This window comes from Opisthocomus hoazin, chromosome 12 (genome assembly GCF_030867145.1).
Source record: "Opisthocomus hoazin isolate bOpiHoa1 chromosome 12, bOpiHoa1.hap1, whole genome shotgun sequence".
Classification (NCBI taxonomy): domain Eukaryota; kingdom Metazoa; phylum Chordata; class Aves; order Opisthocomiformes; family Opisthocomidae; genus Opisthocomus; species Opisthocomus hoazin.
The window spans coordinates 12,009,439-12,031,363 of record NC_134425.1 but is presented as its reverse complement, the minus strand read 5'-3'; the positions used below and the strand labels follow the sequence as shown (position 1 = coordinate 12,031,363).

Below are 21,925 nucleotides of genomic sequence, written 5' to 3'. Positions count from 1 at the left end.
ATCTTCCCCAGCTTAGGCCAGGACTTTCAGGAATATATGTATGAAGTGGATTTTTCTGTGCAACAAGGAATGTGTTACTGATTCTTCCTTGTCCGGAGGTGATGAGGAAACGTGACAATAAGATGTTAGTGAACAGATTTCTGTGTGCGATTCATGGTGAACGTGCTGGTCCACGTCTTGGCTGCAGAGCATTTCTGAGGCCAGCAGGTGACCCAGGTCTACCTGTGGTTTATAAAGCCAGGTCTATGAAGGAGGTGCGCTGCCTGACAGCAGGCCTTAGGGAGGGCCTGGTGTGCTTTGCTTACGGGGTTGTAAGCAGAGAGCAAGCACCGGGTGCGTGCACGTGTTTGGTTTCTTGGTGAGGGTCACACAGCGCTTCTAGGGCTGAGCTTTTTTTTGGATTTTTTTTTTTTTTTTTTTTTTTTTTTGTCTCACTTCTGTGTGGTCAGAAATAACTACTGGCTCTGTACTAGCAAAAGCGTGTGCCTCAAACATCAGATTAAGCTGTTATTTCTGTTTGGGAATGGGAGTTATTTGAAATCCTCCACCTGCACCAGGGTGTGGTGGGGCCAGTTGGTACTTCTCCGTTTCATTTGCATTTGCTGCTCTGCTTGCTGGATCTTGGCTCAGCATGAGCGAAGATTTTACTACAGTTCTTAGTAAAATGAGTAAGGCTGAACATGTTTTGACCTGTAAGTACCCTTGGCTTGTTGTCCAGGGGCTCAGCTAAGTCTTGGTCTTAAATTTAAACCTTGCAGTGAGTCAGTGCCGTTCTTCTGTTCTTCCAGTCTGTCATGTCATCATCGATGCCCTAAGACAGACTTTTGTGAGGACTACTCTGAGTCCTCTACAAGGATGGTCAGGAGTTTTTGAAAATTATGTTTGAATAAACAATAACACATGAGTTTTGTTCACAGTAGGTTATAAAATGTTACTGATATAAATACAAATGTTCAGGAGGTTATTTTGAAAGCAAATGAATAAAAAACTCCACATTTAATAAGCATTGCTCTTTTTCTTCTGTGTAAGAATGTATTCGTTATGCATTAGTGTAGGATTTCCTATGAGAAGATCAATTTAACATAAAGCATAGTCTCTGAAGTATTTAATTAATGTGTGTCTGCGGAGATGTCATAGATATTTTGAATGTAGATGTGATGTTTTTTAAAGTCTGTCAAAGAAATCCTCAAAGATACTGTATTTGATGCTTTAGGAAAGGATCTCTGTAATGCATGTGTGCATGCATGCACACTCTCTCTGAATGCATAAATAAATTTTGGACGTTTTTAGACAGAAATTTTGAATGACTAATTCTGAGTTGGGTGGGGTTTTTTGTTGTTTTTTTGTGTTGTTTTTTTTAGTTGTTACACCACTTAACATTAGTGTTTCATACAAGTTTGAATGAAAACTTTGTAGAAAGTCTCTGAAGAAAGAAAAAAACAGGTAAAAAAAATATATACATGTACATAATGTTCTTTTCCTTCAAAGACTCACATTTAACCAGCACCTGCTCAGTGAAAGTCATCCTTAGATTTTAAAACTGAGTTGGTTTACTCTGGGAATTTGCAGTGTTAGGACATAACGACATTTAATATAAATGTTGCATATACTGTATTTCTATGATGAGATATGAAGTATTATTAAATGCTACATGTCTCAGTAGAGAAGAAATCTACCAATCAGAAATTATTGTAGCTATAATTTTTTTTGAGCTGACCTTTCCTGTTGCATAAAAATCTGGTCTGCTGGTAAATCATAGAATGGGTTGGATTGGAAGGGACCTTATAGATTAATCTCGTTCCAACCCCCCTGCTGTGGGCAGGGACACCTTCCACCAGACCAGGTTGCTCAGAGCCCTGTCCAACCTGGCCTTGAACCCTGCCAGGGAGGGGACGTCCACAGCTTCTCTGGGCAGCCTGTGCCAGTGTGGCACCATCCTCAGAGTGAAGAATTTCTTACATCTCATCTAAGTCTACCCTCTTTCAGTTTAAAGCCATTCCCCCTTGTCCTATCACTACATGCCCATACAGTATTATATAAGCAAGTATTTGCATGCCTCTCTTATTCTCCCCATTGCAAGTGTAGCTCGTACCATTGATAGATTTGGTTCTTTATTCTGCACCCATGTCCTTGCAACAAAGCGTAAGTGATGTATTCTGAATTTGCTCTAATATGTAAATTCATCTATTAAGTACTTGTTCTGCAGGCTTGCTTTGCTTAAAGCACTGACGTAAGTTGGTTCATGGCAGGGTTACTAATTTAACAGGATAGATAAGAATTTTCATTTTAAAATAGCTTGTTATTCTATTGGAGTGGTGAATTTGGCAAATTTCATAACAATATAAAATATTCCTCTAATAAAAATGTAATAACATCTTTATGAAAAGCAGACCTCTCAGTTGATTGTCCGTTATAAATTGAGCTCCTGAAAGAACAGCAAGTGAGTACAAGTAGGGGAATCTCAGTGTTTATTTAGCTTTTTTATTTTTTGGGAAATTATCTGAATCTCTTTGCCTTTCTTGCTGGGACAGTGAAACGAGGAGAAGGTTTGACTCTTAACTTTTCTGTTTGTTTAAGCATCGAATGATGGGAGCTAGAAGACTGATGCCACCTTGGCTTTCCAAAGCACTCTAACAGTGGCTAACTCTGTTGTTCCTGATGATTTTGTTATAGCTGTTTAGAGTTTTAGGTGATGAAGCCTCCAGCTTGCTGCAAGGAGCAGGGAAGTCGGTAATAAGATTCTCGCTATTTTTGTTTGTTCTGGAAGCATTTGTTTGCAAGGTTGGAAAAGTGAATCGATTTGCGTCACGAAGGTTATTTCTACAGTGAAGAGAGCTAGTTTTGGTTTTGAATGAAGGTTTGTTTTGACAGAAAACAGATAGATGAAGAAAATGCTAATTTAAAAAGATCTTGGCAAGCATTTCATTCTTATTATCCTTTTCCATTATACTATGAAATGAAATAACTTCCCAAGTATGGCCATCCCGGTTTTCTTTCCAATGGATGCAAAAGAAAGAAAATTTAATATGTACTGTGATCAACCAAACTTAATATTTGCTGAAAGATACAGTGCATATAAGTATTACTGCCTGTGCAGAAGCTTCATTAATCATATCTCTTGCTGAAGTCAGAGAACATTGTGAGCACAGGGTTGAAAATGTAGTGACAGCAATTATTGACTTATTGTGTTAATGATATGACAGCTTGTTATAAATTACCAGAGGTTAATGGGATAAATAGTTGGTATAAAAATGCTGAAAAACTGATGATGTACTATTTTTTTTAACTTTCCTTTATAAATATGTACTTGAGACTGTAGGTATAACTTCAGAATGCGTTATTTCCAGTTGCAGCGTAGGGAACATGTGTGCTATTTTATTAATTATTAATTAACTATTGTTACTAGTTCCCTGTTGGTCATGCTCGGTGGTAATTGTTAGTTTTGGGGGTCATGGGGGTTTAAATGAAGCTGATCTCTCTTTGTCTCGTTGTACTTTCTGAAAATTTGTTTATTGGTTGTGCCTCCATGAGCTGTCTGCAGGCACGAAGGGGTGGAATGTGTTGTAGAAGCAATACAAAGCAATACAGTTGTTTGCTCCTGCTAACCCTTCTGTCTGCAAAAGGAGTGGTGTTTGTGGGAAGCGAATATAGCTGTGCTGCTTTCAGATTGTGCCATCAGAATGGCTCTAGGGTTACTGCAGGGTAGGCTCTAGGAGTTGAGGTTTGTGTTGTTCCCTGATTTCTTCCAATGCAGCCTTACCTACAAAATCCATCAATTCCAGTTCCTGGACATTTGAAAACTGGTTGTTACAGCTGGATATGTTTACTGCTCTATGTGCAGTGGTTGGTCATTACCATGATATAAGTCACTGATTTTTATTTACTAGTGACAAAGATTTTCTTCCGTTATAGTCTAAGGCTTCTGGTTTCCGGAAATGGAAAGAAGATATCTTGATAAATATGATGCGTTAAAAAGGCCCTTCAAAAACTATATAAACATGGCTTTTGCCACCAGCATGATCTGTACATGTAGAACAGCAATTGTTGAACGTAAGGCGGTACTGACCTAGTACTGGATGCATAAACCTGGATGTCTGTCTGTTTTTTTTAACTAGATAATTTATGTATTGTTGTGAGAAACACAGTACAGGCTTATGCTCCAGACGTCTTCTTGCTGTGAAAACTGCACTGTGTTTTTGGCAGAGAGATGATCTGGTGGTGGTGACAGATTCGGATTTGGGTAAATCCATGTAATTCTGAAGCACGCTCCTTGCTGGTAAAACAGGAGTGGGTGTGGTATAAGACTTGGTTTTGGATTTTGGGAACATAGACGTAGGGTATTAAACGCTGTTATCCCTGGCAATCTGGAGCAAATGTAACTTTGGTAATGGATTAAAGTAGATTTAAACCTACAAGTTTTTCTGGTCTGAAATTTGTAGTTCTGCTCAGCCATTTTTAATCTAAGGACTTGGTTACTCCTTACATCCTTCTGGATTGTAGACCTGCTAAGAACAGTCTTGGTTATAGCGGTTGTCCAAACCAAGGCAAGTAACCTAAGCCTCACCTCGAGAAAGTTCAAGGCACAGATTGCCAGCGTTCCTGCTGGCTCTTTGCAGTGATCACTTGAGCTTGGATGTAGGTACAAAGTACCTAAAAAAATATGGACCGCTTCTTTATGGTGGTAGGAGAGAGCTTGCCTACAGAAGTTTCTGTTTTCTTTAACTTACAGGTATCTTTTTAGCTTTTGAGTGCTTTTTTCCCCCCTAATTCTGACAAAAGTGATCCTTGAACATTAGGAGGCAGCGACTGCCGTTTTACATCTGTCTGCAACTACCACATCTGCTTTTAGGATGGTTGCTTCTGAGCTTTTCATAGTTTCAGAGGGTCACATCTGCCAAACTATCTTTTGCTACATACGTTAGCCAGGAAGCTGCATGCTGTCTTAGGACAGGAGCCCAATGATCACAATGTGTATTTGTGTCAATGAGAATAACTATCTGAACTCAAAAGGCTGCCTATAATGTATTTGACCTGGGGAATCTTTTAAATGTGCAACTGCAACAGATACTCATTTGAAAAAAGCATATCCTATCAACTTTTAATAGTTCTATTGTTGATAACTGTGTTTTAGGTGCCTGCTTAATATCTAATGATGATTGCTGTCACCTTGTATGAAAAGTGAATCTTTCTGTTCATTAATCTCCAAAATGCATCCATTAGAAAAAAACATTTATAATTAACCAATGCAGAATGGAGGAAAAATTTCAGTGTTATAGTGTGTGACAAAGTTGATAGCTGAGTCATATTCTTTGTGAGATAATTTCATGTCTTTATTTAAATGCATTAAATATGGTCGGATAGAAAGTAACATGTCAGATACTGGAGAACAATCAGAGCACATCCTGTAAATCACAGAAACAAGACAGGCTTACATAAATGTTAATCACTTGAGAACTTCCAGAGTTTTCAGGACAAGAAGTTTCTGCGTATGCAAAATCTGAAGACTCTTATTTCTAGAAGAATGGATAGAGAAGATTAAAATATGTATTGGCAAGATAGATTGCTATAGACTATATATTAAGCTGAAAGACTGCTGTCAGAAATCTGTCAGACCGTGTCTATAAACAGTAAATTTATTATAAATAAAACGCTATAAACCCCCCATCTGTTCCTTGGGAAGCATAGTGCCATGAAAGGTGTTAAATACTTGCACACATGTTTCATTCAACTTGAATCGGTGTTTCTAACCCAAAGCCTTCCTTCCTTTCCTGTTTCTTTAAATCCTTATTTGGAGCTTTGTATTTTTGCTTATTCTTCAATTACACATTTGGAGGTTAGTGATTTTTATTTTCTCAAACAAAAACAATGGGCTCGGCTATTCCGTCAACCACTTTATCTTCACAAGGGACAAGTGGGCGGGGAAATTGCAAAATATTGGGGAGAAACATCTTTAGTGGTTGTGTTCATAATTCATTGTCAGTGTTAATGGCAAAGGAGATCTTATCACATGAACACCTTAGCAGTTAGGAAGGGAGCCCAAGCAAAATCAGTTTTTAATAGTCTGGATATTATATGTGTCCTCTGGGATTTTATTGTGTGATATTACCTTGATTATATGTTTAGCAGATTGATTCTCCTTATTAGAGATTGTGATATCACGTGGAGGGGGGGAAGTAATTTTAATGCCCTGTCTAGATGTGCTGGTCCCTTCAGATGTGATAGGGAAAGCATTCCTGAAAAGATGCAGAAACCAGGTCAAGACACTTCTGTATATGCTTTGATTTTTTTTTTTTAATTTTTTTTTCCCTCTCCCCAAAAAAGATGGAAGTATTCATTTACTCTATCAAAATCGGATGAATAAAGTAGAATTATCTCAAAGGGAAGTCAGGTGCCAGATGAGACCATGGGTTTCAGGAGATACTGTGCTGCCGGGGTTAGGCTGTGAAGCTCCTTATGCCCACCTCTTCAGACCTAGGATGATAATGTTATTTTCCGGCAAGGAGGAGTCACTTGCAGTGCATGGGGTATGTCCTTTCACAGTAATTGCAGAGAGTCATTCATAAAGATGTTTTTTATGATTCTGTCAATGTTCAAAATTCAACACAATATATCGATTCTAGGTACATAGCGCTGACGAGGCTGGCTGTTCCCTATGTCACTTTTTTTAACGTGTTTTTGTTTAGGGCTTTTTACCTCCCTTAAGTTAGCGTTTTCTGTTTGGACGAAGAAAAGCAGGCAGGATTAGCTCTGGCTGGTAGGAGTGTAGGAGGTGACACTGGCATGCATTATTTCTTCTGCATTTCTGGGGCACTAAAGTCAGAATACTGTTCTTGGTCAGGATGATCACTTGTATGTTGTAGGTGTGGGCTGTTTTAGTCACAGGGATATATCCTGAACAGCAGTTTTCCAAACCTTCTGCTCACTAAACCATCAAAGATTGTACAAGTGCTGAGAATTTCCTTATGTTGGTGAGTTGTGTGTCTGAAAGGGAGGGAATGTTCTTAAGACCTCCACGCTGGAGAGCTCTCTGAGAAGGCACAGTAGGTGGCTGTCAAGTTTGAGGTACATCTCTCTTCTGGGAGATGAGCCCCTTCATAAGATGTACTAAGATTACTTACTATGAAATCTGAACTGACCCAAGGGCTTTATCCCCTCCCTCTATTCATTTAGTTTAGAAAATGTTGCAGTCAAACTGGAAGAGAAGTTGACACTTTTTTTTCTTCTTTTTTTCAATTTCTCACCTTGTGTCACCTTGGGATACAGCTAGTGCCCCTCTATTTATAACTACATATTTCTGTATCAAAGATAAATTCCAGAGATGCTATGGACTGATCTGTATCATTCCTTTTCTTCATTCCTTTTAAGAGAATTACATCTTTATGTGCCCCTTTACAATTCACCATCGCATGCAACACATCAGAATTCTGTAACCCGGTCTAAACATTACTTTGTTCTGTTCAACAAATAATGGTGATATTTCCTGTGGGGATTTTTTGCAAGCTTTCTGTGAAGTATTTTCTTCCTATTCTAATATTTATAATCTTGACCTTATTATTAATATGCTTCATCCCTCTTCCTAACTTGGGAAATTCTTCTTGCCTTTGGATTGCCTTAGGCCAGCAGAGGGGAACTAAGGGCCAGCACTCACTATCAGCCCTGAAAATGTTAATTGATGTTTTACCACTTCTGAACAGTTAAATCCCAGAAGAATACATCACAATTCATTAGGTTATATTCACATTTTTCAAGATTACCCAAATCTGTGTCTAATGAGGAAAACAGGAACTTTTTATATGGAGACACATTTCTTACATCAGTCTGTCCTAGTTTTTAATGATTCAATGAAGCTAGAAGCTTTAGTGGACATTCCTTCAGTGAAGATGTTTCACAAGTGTGTAATTTTGCTTTAGATTAGTAACTATCACATAAGCATAGTTCAACAACTGCAATTTTGATATTTAAGTTGCAAATTTAGGTCTCTAATCCTAAAAGTAACCCTGGATGAGGCACAAACCATATTGATGCAGATTTCTTATATGTCACTGATAAAGAATGGAAGCTTAAGCAAATCTTATATTTTAAGAAGAAATGAGGTAAGTTTCTGTGAGGAAGATATTTTTTTTTATTTGTGGAAATGTGTCTTGAAGCAGGTTTATTAGTAATTTGAATGTTAATTATTTAAAAGCCCAGAGTATAACTAAACTCAATTTCTTTACATAATGCAAGCTTTAGCAAGAATTTTCAGGTTAATTTAAAGAAATAAAAACACCAAACCAACACGGGGGCAGAGAGATGAAAGAAGTAATGCCTTTGGTGAATGGCTTGATGCTGCTCTAATAACTGCTTGTAGTCTAGAGCCATGGCGAGCATTTTGATCATTACAACGTTATGAAAAGTTTTTAGTTTTGTAACTTCACCACATTCATAGCACTAACTGACACTTACTTTAACGCCCTGCTGCACAGCATTACAGAAATAAAAAATGTGGTCTAATAATTTTCATGGACCTTAGCTTGGAATTAGCATAATGGAAAGAGATCCTGAAAGCAAAATCATATTTCTGTAAGTGACCTGTTAGCAATCCTGTTATATTTTACGTAGTAATTTGAATGAACTCTGTTAGAAGTCTGGGTTGGTAAAGGGGGAAAAATGGCTTATTGTTCAGCCTGCCTAATTGGAAAGGCAGCACACCCAGCGACAGGCTGGAGTTTGTGCAAACTCGGCATGGGCCTGCTTGAAAGATGCTGAGGTTATACAAATGTTCAAAATGCGGAGTCTGTGTGGACAGAAACCATCAGTAGCAAAGCAGGCCTGGATAAGACATTCTGCCTTTGATAACAAGGATGGTTTAAATTCAGCTGATGATAAATGTCAGTGGTTTATGGAGGAGGGAGCACATGTGTGAGCGGAAACAGGGCTGAGGCTGCTGTTGTCATGCGTGGCACTTTGATCTTAAGAAAGGTGATTGATAGGCTTCAGTAAGGTGGTTTACTAAGTGCAATTGCTTTTTATATTAAAAATATTTCCCCTGTTACAACAACTTTTATTGGAGTATTTTGAAAGAGCTCAGTCAATAAATTTCTCAGATTATCCATGACTGGAAGTGGCTATATAGAATCATAGAATCATTAAGGTTGGAAAAGACTTCTAAGATCATGAAGCCCAGCTGTCAACCCATCACCACCATGCCTACTAAACCATGTCCTGAAGTACCATATCTACACGTTTTATGGGGATGAAAGCAGGCCAAGAGAGTTTGATAATCTTGTCAAAAACTCACATAAATCTCCCTAAAATTCTTTACAGAAGTAATACACAGTGAAGCTTTTAGGTTTTTGAGATTCTGTTGATCTTTCCTACTGTTTGTAATAGAATATGCAATTCTTTCACGCACAGAAGTATGAGGCAAGTGAGACAAGTGATGTACTGCTGATGCAAATACATGCTTTAATAACCATCCATTGCAACTGAAAGAACACTTTTTTTTTTTTAAAGTATTATGAAATGATGATTATCCAGCTGTATTCAGTGCTGGTGTAGCCTCACTTTGAGTACTGTGCGCCGTTCTCAGCCCCACAGTTTGTGAAGGATGTGAAGGTCCTCGAATGTGTCCAGAGGAGGGCAACTAAGCTGGTGACAGGGCTGGAAGGAATGTCCTATGAGGAGCAGCTGAGGACTTTGAGCTGGTCTAGTTTGGAGAAAAGGAGGCTGAGGGATGACCTCGTGGCACTGTACAGCTTTCGGAGGAGGGGAAGCAGAGATGGAGGTGCTGGTCTCCTCCCTGGTATCCAGTGATAGGACACATAGGAATGCTTCAAAGCTGCATCAGGGGAGTTTCAGACTGGACATGAGGAAGCATTTCTTTACTGAGTGGTCAGGCACTGGAACAGGCTTCCTAGAGAGGTGGTTGATGCCCCAAGCTTGTCAGTGTTTAAGAGGCGTTTGAACAAGGCCCTTAATAACATCTTCTAACTTGGTCAGCCCTGCAGGGGTCAGGCAGTTGGACTACATGATTGTTGTAGATCCCTTCCAACTGAAATAGTCTATTCTATCAGGAGTGTTTCCTTTTCTTTGCAAATACAATTTGTGACCTTGCTTAGTGGTATAATCAATTAAACCTCAGTCATTATGTCCCAGCTGTTGATCATGCTTATCTGTAGGTCATGTATTTACTGCAATCATCTGAATTCACAGTTGCATGTGAATGATAACTGTTGCCTGTTCTCTTCTAGTTCTAAATCAGCCTTCCTTTCTCTGGCACTGGGATGTTTGCAATGCCTGCTCTGTTCTTGTTACCTAGTAATTATCACCATTCCCACATGGATATTTTTTGTAAATAAACGCTGAAAGTAGACTAGGTAGCTTTGAATGGGAGGAGCGGTACAGCTGCTCTACTGCAGTGTATATAGGAAGTGCTTGTGGAATAGAGCAGTCTTTGGCTTGAAAACACTGCGCAAAGGATGATCCAGTTGTTGAAGCTGGAACAGCAGCCCCATCTTTGCGTATGCCAGCAGAAATATCAAATGGTAAGCAAAATCCTGATATTCAGTAAATGCAGCTAGAAGGCTTCAGCAGAAAAATGGGAAGCAAGGCAGCTAGTGATGACCTGTGACACACACATGAAGGCACAGAACTACGTGCAAGGAGCTGACTTAAGTTCTTAAAATACTGATCAAAATGTCGAGTCCCTAAAACTGAACATTCTGGATCAAATGATATCCGTAGCAAGAACCATTTAACTCCAGTTAAAACTGGCTTTGTGTCCAGCATAAAACTGTAGTGTAGTGAATGGCTTTCCTGTAGTTGTACATATGCAGGACAATGACAGCTGTCCCAGTAGGATACCAAATGCCCAGCTTGGAGCAGAAAACGTACTGGTAATCGCGTTTTCTTCCTCTGACCTGCCTCAAAGGTTCTCCCTTCATCTCCATGTGTTAGACTCCCTTAGAGCACTCAGAACACCTAAGAGTTAAGCACTGTGGGATCCTTTGCACTGTTGGTTTTGTTGTTGTCTATGGCTCTGATAGCGCTTCCTCCCCCCTTGAAATTTAGTGCAAAATGTGTGTTCAAAGCTTTGGGAGTAATACACCCAACTCCTTATACGGAAAGAAAGAAAGACTGTGATTACGTTTTACCAATATCTAAGGCCCAATATAATTACTAATTAACGCATTGTTTCCAAATGATGTACTCTGTCATCCTGGCTTCAAATACCATCTGCTTTAAACTTTGCGAAAATCTTTTCTGTGTCTTAAAAACATTTCAGACTCTCCAAGCTCTTTGCGTGTGGTAGAGAGTGATGCAACCTACGTGTTTCCAACCCATATCACCCTGTGATTAAAGAGAAACTAAAAAGTTGAATGACTGAGTAGTAAGGCAGTTAATCAGCAAACACTTCAAGCTATTTTTCTTCTCACAGATATGTTTGTATAAATGTGGTTTAACTCTATGTTGATGTCAGTAGAGCTGCCTTGGATTTTCACTAGTGCAGCAGTGGAAAAAATGTGGCCATGTAGCTCCAAACAAGTAAGTGATTTAGGTTACTTAAATAGGGAAAAAAACCCCATTCTTAAGGGTTTTCTCCCCTAATTAATAGCTCTAATCCTCTACTCCTGTATGCGGGCTTCATAGTGAAATTCCTTCACTATGAAGCAATAGGCTCAGGCACACTTCTCAATTTTCATTTCAAGCTGACAGCAAACTTTTGTCTTCCAGGATTATAAAGAATGGTTCTCTAGATGATAGCCTGTAGCCTGTGCTGTCTGTGGAGAATTCTTCTGAATGCAGCAACTTTTTTCTAATAAGCATAGCCATTCTGTAAGGATTGGAGAAGCTGGGTTGGACCAAGTTGTGTATGTGAAATAAAACAGAGCCTGCTCATTTGGCATATTTACGGTGCACAATGTTGGAGTCTAATTTCCGCAGTGTTAAATGTTTTCTAAGAAGGAATATCATGTTTAAAATGAAATACTAATTATTATAACATCAAGGTAAGCGTAACATATTGTGACAGCCATCTTGTTCTTCTGTGTGAATGTTGCAGTGATTTATCTAGCTCATTGGTTTTCTTTTTCTATGTAAATGTTACAAAATTATGTAGTTTTGAGAAGAGCAGCATTTATAAACGAAAGTATGTCCTGCCTCGTAAACAACATTCATTATGCGACAGCAACGGAACTGAAGGTTCAGCTGTAAAACTCAGTGAAGTCAGTAGATACCTTTCCGTTGACTTCATGGGACATTCAGACCTGCAATTAATTGATTTTGTGTGTTCTTAGTGTATGAAACCCTGTGAAAAGAAATTGGTAGTTGAGCCTGCCATCTGGGCAGCCTGACATCAGTCTAACTAATCTAAGTAAAACCAAAGGAAAGCCTCTGTCTTGCAGCCTTACTATTATCTTCTGGAAAGAAATTTCTGGGAACAATTCAATTGCTTGCACTCTGGGTGTATGATATATTTCAGCGCTTTGTCATACTGAAGGCCAATTCTTCGAATCTTTCTTATTGTACTAAAAAAAAAAAAGCTCATGTCTCATTATTTTACGGAAAATCTGCTATGCTTTTTACCCATAGCTTTAAAAGTCCACGTTCTAGCATAATCTTGGCTTACTTGTGATGTTCTCTATACTCAGCTAAATAAGTGTTAGCTGGTGTTGATTCTTGAATCACAAACCCCTTTCTTCAGTTTTGCACTATTTGAACATAGCCCTTAATTCCTTTATACAGAGGAATTTCAGCTGATACCAAATCAAGAAAACAGCAGAACGAAAATTAACTTCTTGAATTGAGGCAACCCAAGAACAAGGCAACAGAAGAAAGTCAGTCATGTTTGATAGCTTATAGCTCCTAACTCTGTAGCTGCCCTAGATAGTTTTTCTTTTATCATAGCTGTGTTTTAGGCTGAAGAGATTGCTGCTTTCTTTAACTAGAGATGCTGTTTCTGCTGTGTTTTTAATGTTGAGGTATAAACTCAACAATCTTTTGTGAATACAGAACAGGCCTGTATGTGTCAATACACATTTCTCTCTGCAGACCAGTGTTCTGCATTAATGATAACCTGTACTGGACACATGAGGCCAGTTTTGGGGGTGTTGTTTCAACTCCCGGTAGAAATGTGAATTTCTCTTCCTGCATAGAGGTGCATTCACATGTGATCGCATTTGTTGGGTTGGATTTTTTCCCTAGAGAATTTGCATTGTTTATCTGGGCAAATAGTGAAAAAGGTAATTTTAAAATGTGAGGGTTGAGCTTTTAAAATGTGCTTGGCTACAACTGAAGACACTGGAAAGCGAGAGAGACCGGCACTCTTTTGCGTTAGACTTTGAGGCATACATATCCCACTTGGGATTATTTTGGCAACACAAAATATAGCATACTTGCTGAGCATATGGCTGGGATGTTACAGCTCACGTCAGCTCGGCATGCTACTCTGTGCAATCTAACATCCGCTGCGTTCTCACCACTGTGGTGTGATGGGTATATGCAGCCAGCCTGATTGCAGCTTAGCCGGTTCTAAAAATCTTACAACCCAAGAATTTTGTTCTTGGCAAATTCCAGGTTATGAAAGAAAACTTTCAAACAATAAAGACTTCTAGGTGTTCAGAACAATATGCTGACCCATTAAATAATTCTCAGGAAGAATAAGCAATGCAAAATGACCCAAGATAGTTTTGAACTTTAAAAGCAGTGGCAGTGTTGGCTAGTAAACCTAGCTGTTTTCTGATGCTCTTCTAGAGAGTAGAGCACAGGAAGGAAGTAAACCGTAATAACTTGGTCTAATTTGATGAATAAGATCTGTGGCTCTTTGCCTGACAGCTGTAGTGGAGAGGATGGGAGGGAGTACTGAAAAATTTTAAAAATCAGTTGAATATTATAATTAAATAATTAGAAAAAACCTGCTAGACTTAATCAGTTTTCTTTATTTGTCATATTGAGTCCGCAAGCTTAACAAATGTAACTTGCTCTTTGTTTTCAGCTGCATGCTCAAGATAATTTGTGCGTTATTACAGTAACAGGAGCGTGCCTGAATTCTTAGGCATATTGTGCCGCACAAGGTCTCCTTGATAAAAATGCATCATTTGAAAAGTGTAACTTATGAATATGGAAAGAGATGGCACAGGAACAGCTAAACCATGCTAAACCTCTTGTTGCTTCCCATCTGTATATAGCTGTAGAGGTTACGCTGGAAGCAGAGCTGTCAAGTGTCACGCCTCTTCCTGAAAGTTGCTGGAAGCTGCTAGAGGGTGAAGTTAGACGTGCTGAATATTTCATAGCGCAACTTGAACTTGTTTGAAATACTGTAAGGAACGCTGGGTCTTCTAGCCTTGAATTAGGGTCGCTTAAAAACCCGGTATCTTAACTGTGCTCAGCCCTGCTGAAAAACAGCCAGCTTGTTCGTGGCGATGGGTGGTACTGAAGTGTTCCTATCGTCAGTTAAACCGTAGCTTCCTTGCAGATACGGCAGTGCGCACATAAGCATTCCTGCTTTCCCAGTTCCCTTTGTCATGTCCCATTAGTAGCAGCACATTTTAATTGCAGTAAGCCTTCACCGCCTCCTTCTGTGCGTTCTTACAATTCGGCCAAATGGTGTGGAGTAGCTTGACTAGTGATACTGTTCTCTGCTGAGATTTGTAAGAAATAACAGGAGAGAAGTACTGCTGGCAAAAAAAAAAAAACTCCTTCCATTTCTTTTAAAGAATCCTAAACAACCATTGTTATTTATCTGCAAGGAGCAGTTTGATATCAAAAGGAATGAAAATCTGAGAATGCAGCAGCTTTTTTTTTTACTTCAGGGAGGAAGGGAAAATAACCCAAGAGAGCTCACTTATTTCTTTTCTTCCTCTAGTCTCACCATTTTGGTCTCAAAATGCTTTAAACTGTGTATTTTTTAGGGTTGTGTAAATGGTTTTGGATAGGCTTCTGCTGACTTAGCTCTGGAAATTTTAACCTTTCATTAGTTTTAACTGCTGAGTAAGGCAAACAAAACGCAAGAGGTTTTATGCATAAGGTTTGGTTAGAGCACTGCGCCCCGTCAAATATGAAGCCTATTTTAGCTCTTGATTCAATTGCCTAGTGCTGCCCTAACAGACGACAAGGGGTTAATCTCCCGAAAAGCCTTTCCCGTACATACAAGACTAAACAAGAAGCAGACTTTAAAGGCTTTAAGTATGGCTGTAGTTAACTATAAACAGCTGTTGCAAGATAACAGTGTTTCCATTGGAAAAGGGAGCCCCTTTCCCCCGTTGACAATGAAACCTTTCTGAAAGTGGTATTTGGAAGTAGCCAGTTCTCTGTCTGGCAATAATCAGAATTAAGTGATGGGGGTTGGGGAGCAAGTTGTCGGATTTTCCCTGTCAAACTGACGTTTATATAGCAATTCTATTTCTGCTACTGAAAGCCAAAACATACAAATCCATCTTATCCAGACTATTGAGAAATAAAAAGTGAGTAATTATTTTTTTCCCTTCCATTCTCTTTCCTGCCTCTGCTCTGCATCAACGTTTATTTTGAATAATGAGGAAAGAATGATATTTGCAAACCTCCATCTATCTTTTAGAGTCTAGTAACATGACATTTGAATTAAATCCAAACAATACCTGGTGTAAGAATACATCTTTAGAAATTCTTCTTGCTTTACTGTTTTCAATACTTTGAAATGTTAGTAGAAGTGTCTTTTTTTGAGGAGACATCCCAAAGCCAATTGGTTTTGTTCCAAATCAAAAGCAAGGCAGCCATGAAAATAAAAGATCTAATTTGAACACTTCTTGGCAGTTAGTGATTTGTTAAATAGTTGGTTTTAATTGCTTTCAAAAGTGAAGGGGAAGGAGAAGTCTTTTGTAATTCATGCTTCTAGAGGAAAAACCAACAAGTGTGGGAAATCAGGCTGTTAATATTAGAAGTTACAACGTGACTCACACAGTGCATAATCTCTGCAGTAGTACAAGCAGCAGAAACGGAGACAAAGAAACAGATGTGCAAACTTCCTACTAGTTAAATTCCAGCTATTTAATTGACAGCAGGACTCATCCTTTGTTTCATATTTCCTAGCTCAGAAACGTCTCAGTAGGAGGATGTGAAAAGGTACTGCAAGAAAAGTGCTTTTACCATCTGCAATCCAGAGAATGCTTTAAACGAGTAAAAAGCCTGTCACAAAATTGGCCACAAAGATATAAAGAGAAGGGGTAAACCAGCTATAATTCAAAACCAGCAGCCTGGTTAGGAGCTTTGGTACAGCTGAGCCAGACAGAAACCTGGTTGGTTGACTTTGTAATCACTTACTCCAGATCCAAAGAGCTTTCTGAACTACAGGCCATAAAAGAGTTATGCTTCTCAGAGCGAAGCCAACTTGTAGGTTATTAATGTAATCAGACACGGACATAAAAGTTCTGTGACTTCTTTTATGCTGGGAGAAGTTCCTCATGTTCTGTGGCAGTGTATGTGAGGCTGATAACTGGTCTCTGCTAGCAGCTGGGGCTAGAGAAGCAAAATGACATTTTGGTCATAAAGTCAGGAGCCCTGTAGCTGAGGTGAAAACACAAACGGGCACTACCTACTGCCCGGTTTTCTGGTGTGGCAGAGAGATTTCCAGACCTGCCATCTAATCTGCTGACCAGATAAATCTCTTACAATGGAACATGAGGCCACTGATACGGTAGTGCTTTTTACACATTTCACATTATCCTGGACTCTGGCATTTCCCATTTGAGATTCAGGTGCAGAAGGATGCTGAGTAAAACCAAGAGCTCTGCCTCTTCCTTGCGTTCTTGTCAGTCCGGGAGCCTGCACTAACACCATTTGTTGCCTGCATCTCCTGCTGCCCGTGCCCCTCCAAAGGCTGGAGAGCACAAGTTGTTGAGACTTGCTAAGTCTGCTTTGTTGTTCAGCCTGCAGATGTGTTGTCAAGTGAAACTGCTGTAGAGTCTTGCCTTACATGAATAATTTGGAAAACTCAAAAAGTTAAAGCTGGCATTGTAGAACTGAGAGCCTAGTGTGGTGACTGGCTGAGGATGAGTCTCTTTGCTCCATCAGAAAACTGGTTAGCAAAATCTGAAAACTCACTGAGAAATAGTTCTTGGATCATTGTTTGCCAGTGTTTTTCTTCATTGCAATTTCCACATTGTGATTATAAATGGACTTTGTTTTTAAGCAGAGGAGAAGAAATTATCAGGTAATGTCTGAATAGAGATTATTATTAATCATAGTCTTGAAGTAAATCATAAGCAGTGTACATTACAAAAGTAATAGTTGAGTGCCATCCCTTTGCTGTGCAAATTTTACTGCTTATTTGTGGAATTATTATGGGGTTAAAGGAAACTGTACATGATTTCTGCTGAAACTTGTAGTTATTTCTGTTACACTTCAGTATGCAAATCTGCCAGGGGACTGTAACCCTAGCTGTGTTGGGTTAAATTGCACAGTTCTGCTCTTCGGAGCCTAGCTGGTCCTGGGGGTTGTTGCCATGCGCTCGAGCTCAGAAAAGAGCTTTGGAAAAACAGCCCTGATTTACACTATGGTGCTAAAAGTGTGAACAACTTTCGTACTGATTTAAACACGTCCTGAATCACTGTTAGTGATCCATATCACAGTTCTGTGACCATTAATCATTTAATCATCGCAAAACAAAGGGCCTCTTTCATAGAGAACTGTTTCACATGCCCATATGCTATATCACTCATTTTTACAGCCCAGCGACTGCATATTGTTCGCTCTCCCGAAGAGATGAACGAGTCATCCTTTAAAGCCTGTACATTTTAGGCTAATTTACTGGGGAAGTAAAATTTGGTTGTAGTGATATGTTCAAACAGATTTGTGAAGTTACACAAATTTACACAAGCAGAACATATGGTCTTGATGATTTGGGCATTTTTCCAAGCACGTATACATAGTAAACAGCCTGTTGCATAATTTGTAAATACACAGAATAGCATCAAATGGGACAATTGCTCCAGTAGCACTTGTCAAAGAGTATACTTTTTGTTTAATCATGATTGTAGCCCTCGCATCACATCAAATTTCTGCATGTCCTGAATCTTGCAGTAGAACTCATTTGAAGTTGCTGAGTTTTTCTCTGTACTAGCTCAACAGGATTTTTGCTATGTTCTTTTTAAAATAGTGTCACCTGACAGATTTGGGCAGATTTTCTGTTTGGCCTTGTCACAAATGGTTTTGTCTTTAATGAAGAAGGTGTATGTTAATGGACTTGTAAGATACAGGTATACACTTTATAGTCCAGACTGTGCCTATTAATTGTCTACAGGTTGTAAAGAGTTCTGTTTAGTCATTGTGAGTCAATGAATTTATAAAAATATACACACACTCTCATACACCAACACACAGAGGGGAAAAAAGACAAAAAAAGTTAGCGACTGAGGAACATAAAAAAGTGGAGTAATTTTTCTCTTCCAAATACAAAATTACTATTTCATAGTTGTGTATTGCGGTTTTGGACTGTTCACTCAATCCTGTATTATTTGCAGCAAGTAGTGGTCTTTGCGTCACACTAAAAGCACTCCTGTAGCCTAAAAATGAAATTGCTAAAAGAATAGAAATGTTTCTAGAATTAATTGAGATTTTGAGTCTCTCTAGTAACTGTTCATTTACCTGAATAATTCATGCATTTCATTTTCTATATTCTCATCTTCAACAATGTAACATTTCTCTATCAACTTTTGTTAATACAGTGCCTTTTTTAGATTACTGTTCTTTCTTCTGCTATTGCTTAAGCAGTGGCACATACTGAGTATTTGAATCCTTATCAAATATGATTCTTCTGTCCCTCAAGAACTTTTGTCCTGTTCCTGAACATAGGCTGCTGCCAAGAAAAATATACCATATCCTTTTGAAGAGTCACACAGTGATTCTTCTCTGTGTTGGGATGTGTATGATCTTTCTAGGGCTTCTCAGGGTTCCTGTGCACAGAAAATGCCTGGACTGAAAGATGGATTTTGCTGTACTGTGTTTCTCTCTTTCTTTTATTTTTTTTCTTTTGTATTTCAGTCCAAGTGCTCTTGAAAACACTCTATGCAGTTCAGAGTGTCTTACAATATAAACTTTCAGGCATTTTGGAAGAAACGGCAGAAACTTTGGAAATTCAAGTTATGTTCAATTATTACTCTCATTAAGTAAAGGCTGTTAAGAGTTATTTCCTGCTGGAACTTCTGGGTCATATTAATAGACTACAGAGAAACAAAGAAGTTAGAAGAGCTCTACTTTGTAACTCCTGGAAGAATTTCTTTATTAGCCAAATGACAGTAAAGATATTGTAAACAAACAAAACAAAGCCATAAACCTGTCAGATTTCATTGTTCTTCACATTAGAAGAACTTCAGGCTTATTTTTGCCACCTCTGAATCTGATCACTTGTTTGATAATTTGGACAGCCACCTTGCCAGGGAACTATTAATTACGTGTTTTGAAATATATGATTTCCTTTTCAAACTCTTTCTTACAAACATCTATTGTTATATAGCTAACTAATCTGTTTATATAGTTAATAAGCGTTAGTATAAATCTGCATGCTCTAAAACTCCTTTTGCAAACAAAGTATGTAGCTGCATGAGTATATGGTCATGTGGTCCTCTGGCAGGGATAGTCTACTGCATTAGGAGCAACAGAATAAAAAGGAATCATCTTTATTGGTAGATGGAGAACAGAAATCCTCTTCAAAGGAAATAAATTTCAAAGCTGACAGTCATAAGGATGCCAACCACACTGTGTCTGGTGCTGGCGTTTTCTGGAATGCTAAGCACAGTACTCAGTTTTAATCACCACATTACAAAGTTTTGCTTCATGTGTTTGTCGTTACCGACTTTATTTCGTCTGAAAGACGTTTTCTTGTACTTGGCACTTTTTAGAAGGTATTGCACCATTTGGTTGTATTTGGAGGCCTGTCTGCTTTAAACACTGAGATGATGACAATTTTGGCAGTCAAAATAAATGTAGGAAGTTGCTGGGTTTTTTCCTTGGTGTTTTTTTTTTTTCCTTGCTCTCCTGTCATGGCCGTAGGAGCCAACTGGTTGAGTCACAGCTCGAACGCAGCTGTTCCGAAGTCTGACTGCAGATCTTGCGGCAGAGCTGCAGCATCTCTGCTCAGCACCCTCCCAAAAGGGTTGGCCGTGGTGGTGCTCCCTCAACAGCCAAAACAGCCTTCCTGCCCCATGGGAGAACTGCTCCAGTGGGCCGTGGAGTCCCGCACGCTCTCCTTTGCATTAGTGTTTACATATCCTTCTTTCAGTCTTCTCTCTCGTCGTTGTTTAATAATGGTGTTGGATATTGCTGTAATACGGTATTTTATTAACATATAGTTGAAACTAAAAAGCCATTTCTTACCTGTTGTAATCTCTCTGTACGTTTTTTGCTGATTATTTTGTGTGCAAATTTTCTGTGCTTCTTTACTTAGAATTACTTCTATTGAAAGTATGGCGCTGCAGTTGTATGAAATTTTGCAGGCTGTATTATTTTAGCAGAAACAATTCTTTGTGCTGCTGACATTTGTTGCATGCGTGATTTTTTTGGCTTCCGTCATGGGTGTGTGTTTATGAATTATTTTGCAGTTGGAGTGAGATAAAAATATCAAATTTCAATCTCTGATGCATTTTTTAAAAAATATCCTTAGACTTTGGCTTCATAACTAAATCTGAGTATTGGAAAGTTGCTCAAGGTTTAAACTCATTAGCAATGCTTGGTTTACATCTTAGGATATAGTTAAAGGAGTGCATTCAAAATTATAAGGCTCGTTTTCCTATAATGTACTTCCTACCACTGGTAGTTCAAAACCTGATTTTATCAATAGGCAAGATCTTAACAGATTTCCAAAACACAGCGTCTTCCAACCAGTAAGTTTGGTTCATTTGGTTTTTCTTTCTTGCCAGAGAATTTATCTGGAAGCATTTGTGTAGGCTATTTTTAGGGTGACCAGTTAAAGATGATAAATGAAAATACAGAATCAGAGGCTAGAATATTTGGGGGTTATGAGGTCTGGTGCCCTTCTATTTTGCCATCATATCACAGAAAGTTTTACTGCATTTATCCAGTTCCATTTTAAAAACCTGGAGATAACACTATTGTAAGAATTACATCAAGTCCCATATTACCTGACAGAGAATGTATTGCGTTTTCTTCTGTCACTGTGGGTTACTGGGCTACAGTACTTTTCTGGAAAAAGATTTTGTATTTTGCTTTCCTTGATTTTTGTAGCTTGTAGATAAGACAGCATTATAACTGATCTTCATATAATAGTTGCAGCTGTGTGGACCTAAGAAAGAGTCTGGTAGTCTTGAGATTGGGGGACTATAGGAGAACTGTTAATACTGTGTATTTAATGGCTGTAACTGAAAATTTTGTGTGACTTGGGTAAGTGAGGAAAATGGAACTGAAGAGGAGAGTACAAAAAATACATTAGAAATATTTTAAGTCATGGATTTTAATTTTAGAAGCATGTAAAGACAGAAGCAGGTAAAGCAGTCCTTTCTGTGTTCTGCACACTGTGGGGACTAGCAGTGTCATTGTTTGACGTTATGTGTGGGACCTGGCATTGGACGGCAGCGGGTCAGAATTTCCATGAGCTTTATCCCTCCTTGTACCCGATCTGCTCCGCAGCTTTTGGCTGCCCCGTGGGCCTACTACACCTTGGTATCTGCAGCCACGACCCTTCCTCTGAATAAAATGGACTTGTTTTGAGCCAGCTGTTTTGTTGCCATAGTCAAAGAGCCTAGAGATGTCTTCTATTGGATTGGGCCCAAATTGGTCATATTTTGTAGGTAGTATGGTACTTGGCACTTATAGGCTAGGGAGTAAATATAATAAAAGCTATGCTGCATTCTTATTTACTCAGGTTTACTTTGGCATTAACTATTGTGTGACTCTATGATAACGTTGCTACTGTTTATTATTAGAAACAATAGAGACTTTGAGAGACTAGTCTTTT

At 38.8% G+C, this 21,925-nt stretch overlaps 1 protein-coding gene across 1 annotated transcript in view; it reads left to right on the top strand.

Moving 5' to 3' along the window:
- Positions 1 to 21,925, top strand: part of CDH11 (cadherin 11) — a 528,216-nt gene that overhangs the window by 255,514 nt on the left and 250,777 nt on the right. The gene's annotated exons all lie outside the window — the stretch shown is intronic.